The sequence below is a fragment of the Pocillopora verrucosa genome, chromosome 5 (genome assembly GCF_036669915.1).
Source record: "Pocillopora verrucosa isolate sample1 chromosome 5, ASM3666991v2, whole genome shotgun sequence".
Lineage (NCBI taxonomy): Eukaryota > Metazoa > Cnidaria > Anthozoa > Scleractinia > Pocilloporidae > Pocillopora > Pocillopora verrucosa.
In genome coordinates, this window is record NC_089316.1 from 16,487,547 (window position 1) to 16,508,262 (window position 20,716).

At 41.4% G+C, this 20,716-nt stretch overlaps 3 pseudogenes; 1 reads left to right on the top strand and 2 right to left on the bottom strand.

Annotated features, from left to right (window-relative positions):
- LOC131778480 (uncharacterized) overlaps nt 1-20,716 on the bottom strand; it is a 73,175-nt pseudogene that overhangs the window by 11,745 nt on the left and 40,714 nt on the right.
- On the bottom strand, nt 10,991-16,067 carry LOC136281080 (uncharacterized; annotated as a pseudogene).
- Nucleotides 19,038-20,573, top strand: LOC136281081 (uncharacterized; annotated as a pseudogene).

The following is a 20,716-nucleotide window of genomic DNA, read 5'->3' on the forward strand; positions in this document are numbered from 1 at the left end:
AAGGATCCTATGGTCGATGCCTTCTGAGACAGTACACACAATTTGATATAAAGGTTGTGGAAAAACAGTCTCTGATGCAGGACACCACAGAGATAATGAAGGAGGCCCACATTATGCAGGCCTTCCCACATAAAAATATCCCAACCATAATAGGTGTGCAGCTTCAAAAGCAGCCCATTTCCTTAATAATGTAGTTTAAAGGGGAAGACAATACATCTGTGTGACCTTAGTGAAGTCACAGGATAGCGATTGACCAGGAGCATAAAATAAACGCACAAACAACAGACGTATAACAAAGTTTTCCAACCAACTTACAAATTTATTCTTACGATAATCGACGGTAGCGAAGATACGTAGCGATGGCTTTAAAGCACAACAATAGCGGGATACAATTTGATGTGGTGTGGTTCGAACTAAAAGGAAATTAAAAATAAACCTATGTAACTTACATTGTACCGTATATCGATTGTGCATAACGACAATGAAATCAACTAAGCCTTTATCTAATAGAAACCGATGTAAACAGAGTAACAAAATCATGCGACAATTATAACAAGTAAAAAAGACTTACTTTGGTTTAGCTCCTAGCTTGATAGCATATAACCCAATGATAGCGTCAATAGCGAGATAGCTTGCTCTTAAATAGCGAAGATGTAAACTCGTTGTACCACGATAGCATGTGACTTTCGCAAGAAACCCGTAACCTGATAAGTACACGTGTAATATAATAGCTACGGCTACTGGAAAACGTGATCAAATGTTAACACTACAACTTTATGTAATCAATCGAGTTAATCATAAACGATAAAATAAAAGGATATAAAAATAGAACGTTTCGAAACTAACAATCTGTAACAATAAGCAAACTATTGTCTTGTCAGAAAAACAGTGCAACAATACAGAATGTGCAAAGCTCACTCATAACAAATGACTGGTTAATTATTTCACATGATTTGACAGAAGCCCTTTCGCATATTCACACAAAAGGCTTTCTTCATTGTGATTTGAAGGCTAAGAATGTTCTTGTGAGTAACAAACATGGCTACATCATCGATTTTGGAAAAGCATGTGACAGCTCCTTTTCTCCTGCAAAGAAGTACAGCATCTGTTATCTTCATATTGCTCCTGAGGTTCTTAATGGTTCTCCCTGTAGCAAAGCCAGTGATATTTTTCCCTTGGTAAAATTCTGTTCAAAGTAGGTGTTAAGCAAAACATTCCACTTTTGGTTTCCATGGCTCAAGAATGTTTGGATGACAGTCCTGTAAGAAGACCAACAACAACAGGCATTATGGCAACACTGGCTTCCATAATATCTCACTGAATACCATAAGCTTAAGCAGGGGTTTCACGGTCCTGACACTGGGCAAATTGACTGGCTGGGAACATAATTTTTCCTGCATGTTGTGACTGACATAAATCAGAATCAAAACATATTTTGCCTGCTTCCTTGTACATTTCCCATCACCTCTAAAACTTAATGAAACCTCTGCTTAAGAAAGTAATAATTAACACTCTAATCAGGTAAAGTGACCCTTGCCATGTCACAGCAGGAGTCTTTCTTAGGCTTTGCAAGGTTAAAATTACAATGTATGTGCGTGTCTTTAGCAAGTTTATGTGTGTCCTTGGTCTAAACTAATTTTGTACTTCTGCTTTACGAATTGTGAATGAATGTTAGAGGAACATTTTTAATAATGCACCGATAAGGTGCTCTAGGGTCCATCAGGTACAAATTACTTCATAGGTCATACTCATGTCTATAATTTTACATCGCTGCTAGATAACATACATGTATCGATTTATTTCCCAATTCCTGCCAATTATTGATTTATGAAATTGAATTTAGACTAGCAACTGGCAGATCGGTAATTGTGAAGAAGAGCTCCCCAAAAAACCTGTCGGCCGACTGTCGGTCAACTGTCGGCCGACAGGTTACCGACAGTCTACCGACAGCTAACCAACAGGTTACCGACAGGTTAAGAAAAAAGAAAAATTGTGTTAAATACGAACAGTTAACGTGACATAACAATCCGTAATGGTGATGTATGACTCGACAGACTTCACCTACTTACCGATCGACGGCAAAGTTGAAAGTATGTAAAGAAACGTTTCTTCCAAAATGCTGTTATCAGATGCGTATAGGATATATCACTTGCGTAATTTACAACACACCAGACAATCTAGGAATCGCATTGGAAGATAATTTAATCGAAAACTCGGCCAAAAACTCTGATAACCATAAGCTACGTATCAATACAAACACTTTCGTTCAAATCGCCCAACAATGCAACGGTGCCTCTTATGGTATGTTATGTATGTATCAATGATGTTTACCTTGTGCATTTGTGTTGCTAACATCGTCCTCTATCTTGCAGGTTTGGGATGAATTGCTATTTCCAATTTCAAGTTTAATAAATGATACAACTATGAATCTTTTTACTCGTTATGTTAAGTAATAAATTACTGTACGCAACAATTTGATAATTAGACTTGGATGCGTGATGCTATAATTGATTTAGGCGCGCGCCGCTAAAATCACGATTCTACGAGTGAAGTATCTTGTATATTTCACCACTCACAAAACGGCTCCTTTAGGAGCCACCAAATCTTGAAAGTCAATTGTCAACGTATTACACATGTTGGATGTTGTATCAAGCGAAAACCGAGAGGAAACATTAAGGTTTTGTGTTAACGTTTCACGGACAAGCTACCGACAGGTTACCAACACATTACCAACAGTCGGCCGACTGTCGGTCCACTGTCGGCCGACAGGTAGCCTATATTTCGGGCAAAACCTGTTGGCCGTCTGTCGGCCGACAGTTGACCAACAGTCGGCCGACAGGTTTTTTGGGGAGCTCTTCTTCACAATTACAGTTTTAACTAGTTAGGCCACCATAGCCTTCTAACAGGAATATTGACTTGGAAGAGCAACAAAAAAGCAAGAAATACAATTTTAAAATTTTCCATTCTGACTTTGTAACAAGGCCAACCTATCCTGCTCTTAAGATGGCACATCTTTAATGAGTAGGGCTGAGATGACACATCTTATACTAGTTTGTGTTTGCTCTTGTCACAAAAAAAAACAGTGCCCCACTTGGGGTAACAGTAAGCACTGGTAATTAATCATGTCTTATTAACAAAGAGAGAGGGCTATGGTCAGAATCATATGCATGTATCAGAACTTTTGCGATGCACTTGAATTAAAAGATACTCCACTGGTGTAGTGGGTAGAATATTTACATTCAAATAGACACATATATCAATTACATCTCCATCATTGATAATGATTGTTGCAATTATTACCGGTCAAAACTTAAAAACTAAACTGTTGACTATTATTAAAACTGATATAACATGATTTAAAAACCAAAAAAATGCCTCATAAATAACACCATTAACATTCTTGTAATAAATTAGTTGTGTGGAATAACTGGAAGGACCTTTCCAAGAAAACAAATCGGAATAACAGTAAATAAAACTGGTTTTAATCAAGTAGATTCCCTTTGGAATCTGCAAGGGCTGGCTGGTTTTCTGTGTGAGTAATTAAAATTATTATTATTATATATTTAAAGCAATTCAGTGAGTGACCTCAGAATAAACTAACACACATTAGTAGAGCTTTTTTCTCTTAGTTTTCAAGGAAAATTTATGACAAGACAATCTGCATCTTACATGTCAGCAATTAAACTTACCTAACAACTGCTTTGGGGGATTACTTTTGTAAGTAAATTCATGTGCTTCTTGGAAAAACTGTTTCCAAAGCATTCAAAAGCCTAAATTTTGATAAACACCATAAGTTTACACATTATGATATGATAGAGGATTTATCAAACTACATGTAATTTCAAAATTGAATGGTATATCCACAATGAAACTTTTTTCTATGCATTTGTTACAAAACATAGTACTTTTTCTATGCATAAGTTACAAACATTGTAAAATGCTATTGAGCTCTAGAAACGAGTGCTATATTATAAATTCATGTTGCATTGTATTTGCAGTGAAGTCAATGAACGTGTTGAGAGCGGTGTTTAGAAGTCTTCGTAGGTTCGAAAGGGTTCTCTTTCTCCATTTTTTGAGGAAATGAAGATAGCTAAGAAAATTTTATTACCTTCTTTTGATGTCTTCCTCTAGATGGTCGAATTCACCAGCAAAGATGGGAAAAACCAATGCAAAGCCGACACTTCAAAATGGCGGATGCCGTTCACAAACTACGCGATCTTGATTCCAAGTAACTATAGTTACTCGCGCAGTCCACGCGAATTCTGCGAACCTTGCTAGGGGGGCACTGGAGGCAAAAAGCATTTTTGACCCAGGCCTTAATTAACTTGAGAAAGTCTTTTCCTTTAGATTTCTGGCATTAAACATGACCTTCTCTAGATCAGGGTATCTCAGGAAACATGCAATAATCTGTCTGGGTTTTCCATTGGAGGGGTCCCACTTTCCAATCTGATGTACTCTTTGAAATTCTAATCCATCGGCATCTTTCAAACCTAGCTCTGTACCCAAAAAGTCGACCGAAACCTCCCTCGTGTCTTCCTCTGTGCCTATTTCTTGGATTCCCATGCCGCTGATAGACCTCCATATAGACTTTTTTTGTTTTTGAGCTAGTCAAGCTGGGTTGGTAATTCTTGGATTCTCATCTTGAAGGATTCCCTTTCCGCTTTAGTCAAATTCATCCCATTGTCTATGTCATTCACAGTCTTCTCCATTTTCTTCTAAAATGTTTCAATATATCCAACCTTGGTTTAACATCCACAGATTTAACATGGTTCTCAAGTTCTTCAAGTCTGGAGTCTACTTTTCCAAGTTTGGATTCTACTGTTCCTAGTTTCTCTAATACAAGATCAAGTTTTGGCATAACCTGCTCTGCTATATTGAATGAGGATATCATTTCGTCCAATTTACAGCTACCGTATTTACCCGTGTATAATGCGCGCCTGTGTATAATACGCACCCTAATTTTTGACCTTTTTTTTCAGAAAAAAAAGATTTCATGACAAATACCAAGAATTAAAACTTTCATTTTTTCACTTAATTAACAAGAGCTGGGAATTCATCAATAATATGTTTACAACAATTTCTAACTAGTTGCTACTACAAATATCGAACGCACCGAGCACCTATTTACAAGCTTTTCTATTCAGTAACAGTCAAACGTTTTATAAATGTTGTAACTTGAAGTCCTTACTAATATACCTAAATTCACAACTTGAATTATTATCATAACAGCCGTTCATAAACATTATTTCTACCCACAGTACTGCTGGTAGCTTGAATATAATTACTGCATTGCAATTGCGTGATTTAAGTAAAATGTTCAGTGTCTTTAAACCGACTCACAGTCCGATTCGAATAGGTTTTCGATGACTGAATCCTCAAGTTCATCAGTGATCTCAGTTGAATTGTAAACCAATTCATCTTGTGATCTATTCGAATTGTTTGTGATCCCACACTTCAGAGAGAGGCAGCGATCATTTCGGATGGAATGCCTTCCTACACTTGTGAAATATACGAACAGATCAGTTCCTCCGAAGCATTTTTTTGTCGTCCAGTAAGTTCATGAATTCCATCAGCCATCCACTCCTTTCGGACTCCATCTCTAAATGGTTTGTTCAAAGATACATCGAGCGACTGGAGAAGGGAAGTTCGCGTTTGAAGGAAGTGTTCACAGTATCTGTCATGTGAGCTTCAAATGAGTCGTAAACAAGCAAGCTCTTTCTCCTTCCCAGGCCACCGATCCGTGCACTTTTACTTTCTTTGTTGCGTTTTAAACGTATGCAAATTAGGACGTGCTTGACAAACAATAGAATCCGTGTATAATACGCACCGCGATTTTGATGCTTGTTTTTATGGGAAAAAAAGTGCGCATTATACACGGGTAAATACAGTAGTTCCCGAACAAGGAGATGATGTGCTGCACCTTATTATGTTATCGTTCAGTGAGAGATCTTCTGTAGATGAAGTTTAGACTCTTTCACATTTTTCATTTGCAAGAAGTGGCCATGCAGAGCTTCAAAAACGGAAGCTGTCACAAACATGTTTACTGCGACATATTGTCTGGCCCTAATTTCCCTACTGTATGTCCTAATTAATCTGAGGGATGGCTGATGCAAAATTGGATGGTTCCACTGGTTTATTGTAAAAAAAGATCAAAACACCTTGATGATGACCATCCAGCATGATGCAATATGTCATGGATAGCAACACAAAGCTTTTCCTTTCAAAGTTCCTGCAGCTCTTGTGCTGTGTGGTTTGAATGCTTTATTATCTATACCAGCAGCCTCCATAACTGAAGGGATCCATCTCGAAACAGTTTCCTTTGAAACCAGTTTGTAAGGTTTGATACAACTAATCAAAAGTTTAGTTTCTGATCCTCTTAGAGGCTTTGTAGGCTTAAGGTATTCCCTCAAATAAGTATCTACACGGAGCAAGGAATCAGCTGGGAAGGCTTTCAAAACAACAGGTGGGACTTTGTAACTCGGCCACCTTTGTTTTATATGTTCTGCAAGTAGAAATTCGAATCCATCAGGCACTTCTTTTGTTTAGTCAATGTCAAGGATATGTAAGTTTTGTCCTCTTTTGTGCAGTGACCAATGACATCAACATAATTAACTTTAGTGTGAGAGTTTTCATATCAAGCTTCCCAGGAGGTTTGAGAGAGGAAATATAAGTTAAAACAGGTTGCACATCCCAAGTTGACTGGTACTGAGGAGTTGGCGGGGAACTCTTGTATACACCTTTCATGAACCTGGAAATGAGTGGATGAGTGTTAATGGTCATTTGCTCACTGGTACAGTGATGGCTGATATGGTTAATGGTTACTTCAAGTCCCAAGATCTTAGCTTAAGTCTTATGGTGATCGAAGATTTTCTATTGCAGGACCTAAATTATGGAACAGTGTACCTGCATCTTTAAGAACTGCTGATTCCTTTCAAAAAACACTTAATGACATATTTAATTTGCCAAAATTTTTTTGATTTGTAAATGTATTTCTATATCTCTAAACATCTAAAAGACATAGCTGAGGTGAAAAAGGCAGGAATACAAATGCAAAAATCATCCAGTGCTACAGGCAGCACACCAAATCAGGGTTATAAGGCCCCAAAGCAAGGGTTCAACAGGGATCATGGGCAATTTGACACACGCAAGACCACTCAACAGAATTTTTTAGCTCACAGCCAGGCACCAAGAAGTGCCTAACACAAACAAAAAAACCCAAACCAGAAGGATTAGTAACCGCTAAGGTGAGACCACAAACTATACCTACTGTGAATGCAGATTTATGATCTCACTTGGTTGTAAACTTTAAAGCAGGTTGCATTAACCATCGGCGTCCAGTGCGTCCTCATGCACCTGGAAATAGAACCACTCTGAAAATCCAGTGCACCCTCATGCACCCTGTTAAATATGACTAGTTTTCATTGGCTGTAACTAAGAAACCTTATTCCCCTGGGTATTTGAGCAGGGGACAAAGAACGCGCCTTCACAACACAAGGGTTCTTGAACACAAGGTTTAATAATCGAGAATTGCACACTCAGCATATTTTCTTAACAACACAACAGGATCGGAATTGGAGTCTCATCTTTGGCTAACAAGCTTCACCTCGCAAGTAAAAACCTACAAAACAAACACTTAATCACTGTTGGAACGGGATTTGGAAATACACGAGCTCCTAAGACTCACCATACGACGAGAAACTCCCGGCGACTAGCACGTTACAAAGCACATGGTTTCTTTCTCGCTACACGACGACACTGAGACGCGCTCACTAAGCATGCTGGGAGTATAATTACAAAAATGGAATGGAACAGACTTAGGAAAACAAAATTGTTCTCTTGTTGAGGATTGGCCTCGACAGTATTGAAATGTATCTGAACATGACCTGCATAACTTAATGTCAAGGTTATCATTCTGCAATTAGTGTGTGGTTTTTAGCAAATTTTAGAAAATAGTGTTCAGTATTTTAGTATGGCTTCTCGCAGATTTGACAATTTCGCCTTCTACCGATGAAGAAGAAGAAATCTTTCCTGGCCTTTCTCTCTCAAAGTGGCTGAAATTTGACAGGAATGGCAGAGAAGGCTACAAGAAAACTCTCTGCGAGATGTTGATCAAGAAACCAAGGAGATCTATAACTTCGGTGAGAGTGAAGAGGGAACAAACTCCAACGTTGAAATTTTTGCTAGCAATGAAGAGGAAGAAGATGAAGAAGAAGATAGCAACAACCAAGATATCACTTCAGCTGGGGTTCGATGGTTAAACACATTGGGTGAAATTGACATCGAAGAGTTTACCATTCCTCATGGCCTAACTAAAGATCTCGGCGATGGTGTAACATCAAAAGATTTCCTCAATCTTTCATTGACAATGATTACTTGGATGAAGTTGTGCAATGCATGCACCTTTCAAAAAAAACGGATTTACAACTGTAGCAAAATCGTAGTAAATAAAAAGTAAATACCACATTTGATAGACTTTGTTCATATTTGCTCAGATGTAATTTTTTTAATTGCATTATATTTGCACGCAAAGCAAAGATGGTAAATACCGCATTTACTCAATGTTCACATACCATAGCAAATGTAAAGAAAAGCTGCACATTTGCAACTTTTCTGTTGCAGCAAAGGCGAGTTAAATTGTTAAATTTGCTGTGCGAAATGATGGATTTACATGTGTAACAAATACTATCTTTAAACTGCTTTGATTGTACTTGCACGTAAGTCAAACTTTGTGTTTGCACCACAATTACAAGTAAAGCAAAGACGTTGAATATTGCCTTTACTCCATATTTACATTGACAGCAAATACGAAACAAAAGAAATGTTTCCTTCGCTTTGATGACCTTTGCACAAAAAGTAAACTTCATGTTTGCAGATATTTACATAGCGTAGCTAATGCAAAAAAAATTCAACTTTACTGCGGCAGTAAATACAAGGTAAATGAATAAATTTACTGCACGAAAGGACGGATTTGCATGGATGCCAAAGACCATATTTGCCTCGCTTTGGTCATGTTTGCGGTGAAGTCAAATGTCATGTTTGCAGTGAAGTCAAATGTCATGTTTGACCATTGTTTGCAAGGAAAGCATTGCAGGCAAAATTCTAAATTTGCTTATTCTTTACATATCCTGTAAAAATACGTGTAAATGAACATTTGCCGAAACTTTGTTGTGGCAAAGATACACGTTTACACCTTATTTGTTCCATGTACAAACAGAATCAATTATTTCATTTTTGAACAGTTTTGCACATTAAGGCAGAAGTAAACGTTAACACGTATTTGCTCCACGGGGTGGAATCAGAGAGAAATAAGAAACGAAACAAAATGCAAGTATGTCCAGCACAATGCAAATATTTACTACATTATAAAATAAAAACTAGATCCAAGTCATATTGTTACATGGTAAACAGCTTGCACTTGTAACAATTTGAAAAAGTACTAAGGTATGTAAATAGTAACTAATCGCATATAGAATTGTAAATAGTAACGAATAGCATGTAAATAGTAACTGAAAACTCCTATGTCGACATAGATACTCTAATTAATAAGATGAAAGATTAATTACTGACTGTAATTATGTTTAGTCTGTAGTTTTCCCATTTACATATTATCCTAATACCTAGATGTTTGTAAGCATGAAGATTAATGTCTACATGTTGTAATTGTATGTGAATATTTATTGTATAAAATTGTGTAAAATTATCTGTCTACATTCTGGCTTGCCACGATTAGCTCTTCACTATTTGCAAGCCAGCCTAGTAATAACCATCTAATGTGAACAAATAAAACTTGAAACTTGAATTTGAAACGAATCATAATCAAGAATGCCTACACCTACATATAATGCTTTTGATTTGTTAATTGGTCTGTCTCTGATCACCTTGGAATTAATAAATATTATAAATATCTTGAAATACAAGTCAAATATTGGCACATTGTAAACAGCTTATTAAGAATGCCTGAAACATCTAATGCTCTTGATTTGTCAACAGGTCATCACTAAGGAATCAATAAATATTATAAATATCTTCAAATACTATTCAAATATTGTTACATGGTAAAAATTAAGCTACACAATTTGAAACAATAAGCCTGCCTAAAATTACCTAAAGCATGAAATGCTTTCAATTTGTTAACTGATCTTCAAAAATTTTGTACTAGATAAGATAAGTCATAGCATGGCTGATGTAATTCTCCCATTTTGCAATTCATGAGTCAGTTCAATGTAAATTTGAAAAATTAAGGACAGTAGAACAGCTTCACTTAGCTTTAAGATGAAGCTGTCACACATAACAAGAAATGACAGCATTCAATCAATTAGACATACATGTAGCTTTTAGGAAAATATGTTAAGACTAAGTTGCTACCACATAGAAACAGCACCCTTCATTGAACTGAATTTTCATTTCAAAACCTGAGTTCCTGTACATGTATTTCAGTACAGGGATAAAACAATTATTTGTACATGTATATTGCTTGATCATGAATTGCAAAAGTCTTCTATATCAAGGCCAAATAATTAACATTTCATTCTCCTTTCTCCAAAATTACTTCCTTTTAAGTTGATTTTGTTTCCTTAGCCAAAAATGCAGAAAAAATACCAATGAATAAGGAGGTGATTTACATGAGAAATTTCAGCCTAATTAGGGGGCTGGAATTTTGTTGTGATTAGATAAGACTTTGTCTATTTCATCGAGAGATTTATCCTAGAAAGGTGAGCATCCTCGTAAGAGAATGATAGAAACATGTGCAAAGTACAGCTTGTTACAAGTGGCTCGCGCCAGGCACCTATCGGGCAAATCATAACTAGTGTCCAGATCTCTCATCTAATGTTGCGTTGTGCTCTATCTCTCCCCAAGTCTTTAGTGTTCCTCATGCTTGCATATGGGGGATAGTGAAGACTGATAAGAACACAAATGTTAATTTGAATTAAAGAACAAAACTAAATATGGAATAGTGTCATTTGACTGTCTCATGGATCTAATGACTAAGTCACTGTTCCAATAGTCCTTTGGAGTTAAAGTCCCGTAGCCGACGCAGGGCTAAGGGAGGTTTCTTTGGTCGTTCTGGGGGTTTCGGCGGGCTTGACGGCGCCAGTGGATCTGCTTGGGGGCTGGACGCGTGCGTTCGTGGAGTTGCTGTCAAGGGGTGCTCAGGAGATGGGGAAGGTGTTTGGTTGCTAAGTTGTATCTGTGGTGCATTTGGCTTTGGGCTGGGGCTGTGGTGGTCAGGTGTCACTGCTGCCGGGGTTGGCCCAGTTAGTGGCTGTGCGGGGGATGGTTGTGGGGGCATCCTTGCTTGTGCTGGGGTGGGGGCGATTGGCTTGGGCAGTCTGTGTGGCAGCATAGCAAGATGACGCAGGTCGTCATCAATTGTTAGGTGGGGTGGTGTGGTCCGTACCGGGAGGTATTTCCTTAAGAACTTGCGGTTGCGGGTAGTCATCCTCCCTGAGCCGTCGATGCGGATGACATACTGGTCGAATTGGCGAACCTCAACCATGACTCCTGTCTTATCCCACTTAGTGGGGTAGGGGCCTGTTTGGTTCTGGATGCGGACATGGTTACCAACGGCCAGGGGTGGGAGTCGCTTGGTGTGCTCAGACCATCTCTCTGCAGCTTTCATGTGGCGGTTTCTTAGTGCTGCTTCTCTTGTCGCGAGGGTGTCACGCCAGGTAGGGTGTGGTTGGTAGCGACCAGGTAAGATAGGTATGAAGTCCTTGATTGGCCTGCCGAAGACACATTATGCAGGGGATAGCTGAGTATTCGGGTCGGGTGTGTTTCGATATTGAAGGACTGCACGCTGGAAGGAGTCAGTATCTAGGCTACCAGATGGGGTGGTGTTGTCAGTGATGAACCGTTTGACTGATTTGACGCCAATCTCTGCCCTGCAATTTGAGTGTGGGAATGCCACTGACGACAGACGGTGGTGTATGCCCCAGTCTTTCAGGAATTGGCGTGTGGCTGTTGCTGTGAATTCAGGGCCGCCATCTGTTGCGAAGTCGTCTGGGATGCCGAATGTGGCAAAGGTTCGTCGTAGACAGTCAATCAGGCCTGTAGATCCCTCTCTTGCTCGCTCAACGAGGGGCCAGTTGGAGTAGCGGTCTACGATAACAAGGTAGGTAACCCCTTTGTAGTGAAAGAAGTCGGCACAAACACATTGGAACGGGTAGGCTGGGGGTACAACTGGAGAGGGCAGTGAACTCGGTTGAGAGGGTGCCATGCGGTTGCAGTGGTTGCAGGTTTCCCGTAGGGCAATGATGGCTGGGGTGATGCCTGGCCAGAACACTGTGCTTTCGGCGCGTGCTGTCATGGAAGTCACACCTTGGTGGGCTGAGTGCAAGACAGTCAGAATATGCTGGCGGAGAGAGGGTGGTATCACGATGCGATTCTTGTAGAGGATGATGCCATCAACTGTATAGAGGTGTTCGCGAAATTGATGGTACTCCCGAAGGGCAGGTGGTAGCTCGTTACGGGATTTAGGGAATCCAGTCTCGATAAGATGAATTAGCTGGGTCATTGCCCTGCTGCTTGTTGTGGCCAGCTTGACCCTATCCCATGTGACGGCAATAGTGTTTAATGCCGATGAGGCTGATGAGGCTAGCTGGTCGTCAATGGTGATGGAGCAAGTGCCCGGTTGTGGTTCGGTGTGGCGGATGCCGGCCAAGAAGGAGCGTCCGGAGTTATCTAATTGCGGGAGAGTGGCCAGGGTTGCGGTTGCCGCGGCTATGTCGTCTGGCAAGACTAGCAGGTCTGGTTTGGTGGTTCCCGTAGGATGGCGGGATACAGCATCGGCAGCTTTGTGTCGCACGCCAGGGATGTGTACCATTCGGAACCGGTAACGTAAGCTTTTCTCCTTGAGGTTGCGGAGCCGGGCGTTGGTGATATCTTCAAGGGACCGGTCTCCAAACACTTTTAGGAGGGGCTTGTGGTCGACAGCAATGATCAGGTTACTGCAACCCAGGACAAAAAATCGTGCTTTGTCAAGCGCGTCGGCAACGGCTAGGGCTTCGCCCTCTACTGGGGCATAGCGTGATTCAGCGGCGTGTGTGAAACGGCTCCCAACCAAAGTGATCTTCCAGCCTGTACGACAACAGAAGGGTTCGGGGGATGGGCACTGGCAGTGTTTCTGGAACAGCCAGAATCCGATGCCGCTTTTGGACCAGTCGGTTGCCAGGCAGGTTGGTTTAGATTTGTCAAAGATACGCACGCCCTCTTCGATTTCACTGATAATCACTGATTTGGATTCTTCAAAGAGTGTGTGCAGTTCGTCGGTCCATTGGAAAGGGGTGCCGGGCTGGAGGAGCTGGCGGAATGGCAACATGCGCTCAGTCGCTGCGAAGGCATAGGAGACCTGGTTGATCAGGCCAAACCAGGAGCGGACATCCGTGATGTTGGCTGGGATTGGAAAGTTGCGTATGGCATCGAGGTATTGTTTGCATGGCCGCACACAGCTTGGGGTGATCTCAAATCCTGCGAATTCGACAGTGTCGGCTCCGAAGACGAACTTGTCTGGGTTAAGTATGATACCATTGTGTCCGCAGAGGTTGAGCCAGTCAACCGCCTGGAAGAAACTTTGGTCAAGGTTGTCTGCCCAGAGAAGGGTGTCGTCGATGCATTTGGTCTTGTTAGGAACATGGGACACGATCTCATCAAACCGTCTTGAGTAGCCGTCGCCAGAAGCTATGTAGCCTTGAGGTGCTGTTTTATAGTGGAAGCGACCCCATGGAGTGATGAAGGTGGTGAGGTGTCGATCGTCCTCATGGAGGGGAACGCTGTGGTAACCATTCCAACAGTCAAACACGGTCTTTTTGGTGTTGCTTGGGATTGAACGTGCCTGGTGGAAGGGGCTTTGCGTGTGGTGGGTTTCACGTGTCGCGTGGAGGTTGAGCGCCTGGAAATCGACTGTGCGGCGGGGCTTGCCATTCTTTTTAGCACATACAACCATGCGGTGGCACCAGGTGACGGGTTCTCCTACTGGCACTGGTTCGAGGACACCCAGTGAGACGTCCTGGTCGAGTCCTGCCTTGACCTCCTCTTGCCAGTGAAGTGGCACTGGTATGGGGTTGTGGTGTGCGACTGGTTTCGCTTGGGGGTCAACCATTAGCCTCATAGGGATGCTCTCCATTAGGGGTAGCGGCTGGTGCTCGCATGTATTGAAGGTGCTGGTTCGGTAGTAGTCCAGCAGCCACTGTTGCATCTTCATCCGACTGTTCTCTGTTGCTGGGAAAGGGGTGGTTGTGGGCTTCGGTGGCGGTGTGATGCGACGCGGGCAGGTGCATGGGGGGCTGTCTGAGCCCTCAGAAGTTTGCATATCTCTGTCTGACGGGGTTGGTGCAGTTGCATTGCAGGCTGTGTCTGGCTCGATTGAGCTGCATGTGTTTAGGGTCTCCCCCAACATGGGGAAGTTCTTAGTGATAATGCCCAGTGCCATGCATGTCTCTCGGCTGAGGAAAAGTTTGTCAGAGTCGCTTGTCACGTATACGATCTGTCGGCTTTCCAGGGCTTTTCCGGATGGAGACCTGCCCGAGAACCTTAAGATGACTGCGCCCAGGATGCTGATCCCTTTGTTGTTCACAGCGTGCATTTTCATAGTGACGGGTATCAGGTCACTCTCACAGAGGCCCAGGCGACGGATGACTTTTATGCTAGCCAAGCAGCTCTGGCAGCCTGTGTCAGCCATAGTAGAGAGTTGTGCTGTTGCCAACTGTGATTTGGGTGGGTTGTATCCAAGGGCTGTGTAGTCTTCAGGATGGGCTGTCGCTGTAAGCGTTATGAACGGTTGAGGCTTGGATGGCTGTCGAACCCAGTGATCGGTTAGGTGGCAGTAGAGGTGGTGGTCGAGTGAGATGACTCCTTTGCTTGGCCTGCTGAGGCTAGTTGTGGTGCAAAGTGAGTCAAAAATTGCGCTTTCCGTTTCTCTGCTCTTGCCAATGGGTGTCGGCGGCTGTTGGGGCCTGTTGCTTTTGCCCCTGCTGCGGCAAACGCTGGCAAAGTGGTTCTGCCGTCCACACTTGTCGCAGATGGTGCCATAAGCTGGGCAGTCATGACGGCGGATTCTGGTCGGCGCGCTCTTGCCATGCCCTCTCTTGTTGCAATAAGAGCACAGTTCGTTCGCGTCCCCATCCTTACGTTGCTTGACCTCATCATTTTTGGCACGACGATACTGACTTTGTGCGGCGTCTGTACTGTGGCTTTGTGACAGGCGGCCTGCTGACCGTTTGCCGGCCTCTTTTGCCTCAATGAATTGGAACACCTCCTCAAGGCTCATGTCTTGGTTTCGTTCCCCCAACAGGTCTAATTGGATTTCGCTGTCAGCCAGGCCACGTGTGAGGACATCGCGAAGGACGTTTTCCGTATAGTTGACCTCTATGTTGCAGCCAGGGCAAGTGACTAAAAACTTGCAAACACCAGCTTGGCCGCGAAGGCGGGCACCAAAACTACGGATCCTCTCATCCCGGTCTTGCCGCATGTTGTGTAGCTGCACACGGGCGACCATTGCGTTCTCCTCCCGTACTGCAAGCTTTTTTATGGCTGCCATGACCTCATCTGCGGTTTTGTCGGTGAGGGAACCGCCCGCGTTTCTTGTCAGGTCTTTGCGAAGTTGTTCATCGCAGCACTCGAGGAGCTGGATTACCTTTTCTTTGCCGGTGACATTAGTTGCCGCAACATAATCGCCCCAACGTGTTAGAAAATACGACCAATCCTCACTCGATCCCGCTGCCGAAATTGTCGGACGGCGTACTCTTTCGAGTTTCGTGTTACTGTTGGGGTTGATCGTGTTCACTGTTCCTGGAGTGACATGTACTCCCGAAGAGTGCACTGATAGAAGGACGGCCGTGAGCGCGTCTGTAAATTCCTCTGTCTCGTAGGTGCATTCGGGGAATGGGCATTTGTATTTCTTCGACATTGTGTACTATTGTAGTCCGGGAAGAAAACAAAGATGGCGGTCGATCGGCGATCGATGGCCGCGTTCTCCTCTGTTCGACGTATTACTGGGTAGTCCGCTTGCAACCGGTGTCTCGTTCGCCAGATCAATCCGTGTTGAAGTATGTTTCTATCATAGATAAGACTTTGTCTATTTCATCGAGAGATTTATCCTAGAAAGGTGAGCATCCTCGTAAGAGAATGATAGAAACATGTGCAAAGTACAGCTTGTTACAAGTGGCTCGCGCCAGGCACCTATCGGGCAAATCATAACTAGTGCCCAGATCTCTCATCTAATGTTGCGTTGTGCTCTAGTGATTACATGACCAAATGTAGATCTTTTCTCCTTTGCAACTGCCAGCTTCAGTGATTTCGTTACATTGAAAAAAACAATCACTACATATGTCCAAGGTCCCATTTCAGCCTGGGCTGAAATTCCATTCCAATTACATGGGCTTTTTGGAGCTTTTTCATCCTCGCATCCTGGGCTGAAATCTCAGCCCCTTCTAACTAAGCTGAAAGTCACCATGTAATCACCCCCTTAGAAATAAGGTTACATGTACAAAAGGAGGGCAGACAGTACCAATTATGCCAGTGGAAAGGGATCAGCATCATCAGGAGCAAGGCAGCTCGAGATTATGCCTGTACGACGCCTTTCCACTAACATATTAGCACCTTTTGCACTCCTTCTGCATGTTGACTTTCGGTCAAGACTGTGCATGACCTGAGTTAGTGCAGGACTCCGCCACTGAAGTGAGCTTACACAAAAAAACTTTCTTCTTTGGCCTCTCTGAGTCTGAGCTTTCATAGCCATTCTCACTGTTCGACTTGCCCTCCTCAGATTCTGACATGGAGTGCTCCGATGACATATAGTCTGTGGTCATGAACTTCATGTGCTGATCGTTGTCTTCTGCAGCCAAAGATGTAGAAAGGTTGAGAGCTTTCACTCTCTGGTTCTTTTTCTGTATTAAAATAAATTGATCAAAATTGTTCACAATTACACTAAATATGAAAGTCACTAATAGACAAGGTTTGGGTTGAAATTAGCTTATTGATTCTACCCAGCAGAGCTCTTACAGATACTGGGTCTTGTTTAAAGCATTGCTATGGTATTCAACAGCAGAAAAACTCAAAACAGCTTGAATTTTGAATATTATTTACCCTATTTAGACGGCTTCAGGCTCTCTGTTGCTTTAATACATCCTGAGCTGCATTTCTTGATTTGTTTACCTCTTGTCGTCTCTTAGTTTGGAAATGTACATGCACAGCAGCTAAAAAAGAGTAATGTTGTCTTGTTGAAACACGGTAAAGGGTAATTTGCTTTAAATTTTTAACCATTTTAACACTTATTATTAGGTTTATGTTCTTAATTTAAATTGTACTTTTACTTTTCAGAAGGCCACAAGTTTGTCAGTATTCTCATATACTGTTGTGTTACCCTCTTAAAATAAAACCTCTTAATTACTAAACATTTTGATATATAACTTGTGTATCTAAAAACTGCATGTGAGTGCAATGAACTGTTTATAACCAAAATCGGAAGAGGAAGGACTGTGGGTGCAGTTTATTATCCTCTTAACCAATCCAGTGGGTACCTGTAAGCAATTATTCTGTGGTTTTAATGTTTATTTGGTTTTAAAATATTTAAATTATTTTGATTTTCATTCTCCTTTGTCTCAGATTCTAGATTATGGTAATCAAGATCAATAATGGAAATAAAAATTAAACTGGTTTGATTAAAAAAATTTGTAAACTAAGGAAACAAATCAAGGTAGTGGTCAGGATGAGACTCAAACCAAAGCAACAACACTTGTTACAAAACATTTGATACATTAATTTTACAAGAAAGAAGAAAAAAGGTGAATTTACCTTTTATTATAACAACTGGTGTTTCGTGGTCAGTACTCTGCACTCCAGCCAAAATTTGCTGATTTACAACCTTGTTTTCAGGTCCATCGAGGCTAGGAGATTAAATATAATTGTTTAAGCATAGTTTAAAATTCCAGCTGTAACCACTTCCACTTGGGGCTCTGCACAGGAAGAGAGGCGGTTACATTAGGTACTAAACCATTAATTAGAAAGTGTATGCAGCTTTTAGACCTTCAGGGCTGTAAATTAGGGCTGGGGGGCAAGAGATTTTACCCAGCTGTTATGCATTTATCTGTGGCTTCTCTGATAGAAAAAACAATATTAATAACATCAGAAACTGCATGGTGCATCCTTACTGTGTACAGTTTCAGTGTTAATAGCACACACATTGAAAATGGTCTTTTACTTTATGTACCAGAGGCAAGTCATCATCAAGTCCCACTGGATCTCCCTGCCATCATCTCGGCCAACAAGGCTTTGGTAAACTTCCCTAACATTGGCCTGTGGAATCCAAAATATATGTATAAAAATGTATATATCATATGAAACCACCAACTGGGCATAACATTAAAGCTGGTTAAAAGGATGTTAAGAACTAGAATAAACTAGGGTTTTTCACATTTCTGATCGAGTAGCTAGCAGTAAGATCATCTTAAAACAACTATTTAGTCCTGGAACTTGTAAACAATGTTCTTAAAAAATACAGCTCACCTGGCGCCTTCTTTTCCCACCCATTTTGGCTTTGCTCTTCAAAAGGTCTTCGAGAAGGATGGTAAGAGAACTAGAATAAGCTAGGGTTTTCCGCGTTTCTGATCGCGTAGCTAGCAGTGAGATCATTTTAATACAACTATTTAGTCCCGGAACTTGTAAACAATAAGCTTAAAAACTTGGGCTCACCTGGGGCGTAAATGTGTGGCCAAGGCTGCGGATGCAGGGTCTTTTGAGGGGCCTTTAAGTAGCTGAGTGATTTCCTGGACTGGACTCTGTAGAAGTAGGTGAAGCGATTTGGCCGCCTTGTAGCTTGGCAAGCTGTAGCTGCAACTCGAGCTTCTTGATCTCGAGCTCTTGGGATTCTTTTTGCAGCTGAAGAGCTACTAGTGATGGAGGTATTCTTCGATTGCAGCCTACGTCACGCTAATTAAAAATCAGGCTTAAAATAGAAGTCCGCCATGTTGGTGGTGTGACACGCGTGAATTGGCAAGTAAAAACTATTGTTTCTGCTTTGTAATTCGAAAAATTTAACGATAATGCCTTATATGTGTGTCGTCAAAGGGTGCAATCACAATTCTAAATCCCACAAAGGTATTTGTGGATTCTATAGAATACCGCGTGTAAAAGAAAATGAAAACGAGGAAACAAAAAAGTTGCAGGAGGATAGGAGACATCAATGGATACAGAATATTTATAGACAGGATTTAGAGAAGATAAATCTAAACAATACTCGTGTCTGTGGACATCATTTTGTCTCAGGTACTTTTTGTATTCTGTGACTCGTTCAAATTTCCTTTTGATAGTTAAATCTTAAAAACGAGTGTGCTTCGACAAAATAGGGTCGCCATCAGCTCTATACGACTGCACTAATCCAGACTGGGCACCTACTCAGAATATGGGCCATGATAACATAGCTCCTGAGAGTGTGGGTAATGCTATGTCGAAATACAAACGAGCTAAAGAAAGGGAAGCTAACAAGAAACAAGCTGCATCGAAGAAAAGAAAAACGTCATGTTCAACAACCTCTACAACTGCAGCTGCTTTTGAGGTTTTTTCTGCAAGTGCCAGCTTTGTGGATGCTAGAGGAAATACTAGCGCTGAAGGTTTGCACAATAATGTTCATTTGATAAAACTCTTATATTTCAATACATATATATTTGAATGTTTTTCATTTATTTCAGCTGAGGCTATAGAAATTGAGGATGTGGATGTGGATCCCCAGACCAAAGGCTGTCAAACTGATAACTGTCTTGTGGTTGACAGGTCATGTCAAACAGATATGACCTTGGCAGATTTTGATCCTCAACATGGGTACATCCAATCCATTACTACTGAGCTCCACGACTGGAAAAAAACTGCCTCGCAGTTGCAAATTTCTCAGAATGGATTTAAAGATAATGATCAGAAAACAAAATTTTACTCGGGTTTACCCAGTTATTTAATGCTGATTCATGTTTTCAACCTGTTGACTCCTAAGATATCAACAACTCCAATGAATGCACTGTGTCAGTTTCAAGAGTTTTTGTTGGTACTGATGAGACTTAAACCAAATCTACCTTTTCAAGATTTAGCATACAGATTTGGAGGTTTGGCATCAACTGCTACAAGAATCTTCTATCGGTGGATACCTATAATGAGTGAGCGGCTTGACTTTCTTATCAAATGGCCTGACAGGGAGAATTTAAGAAACAAAAATAGAAAGTGATAAATACCTAACAGAAAATAGTGGCATCCTAAAAAACTTGTTACCAGGAGACATTGTGCTTGCGGACAGGGGGTTCAACATTGCTGACAGTGTTGGATTTCATGGAGCAAGACTATATATTCCTGCCTTCACTAGAGGCAAGAAACAATTGTCTGCTCTGGAAGTTGAGTAAACGAGAAAACTGGCAAATGTAAGAATTCATGTGGAGCATGTGATTGGGCTTGTCAAGAGAAAATTTACTATTTTGCAAAGCACACTTCCAATTGAGAGCATAACAGCAAAGCAAGGAGAGCCACTTGCTCCCATAGACCACATTGCTACTGTCTGCTGTGCCTTAACTAATCTATCAGACTCAATTGTAAGCTGATGATGATTTATACAGTCGATATAAATATATGTATAGATATGACTTTGAATTATAGTTTTAAAATATTTTCATATTAATCAATTTTTGTTATTTTTATTATACTATTAATTTGTTTAAATATAATTCAAAGTTATATTGGTCGA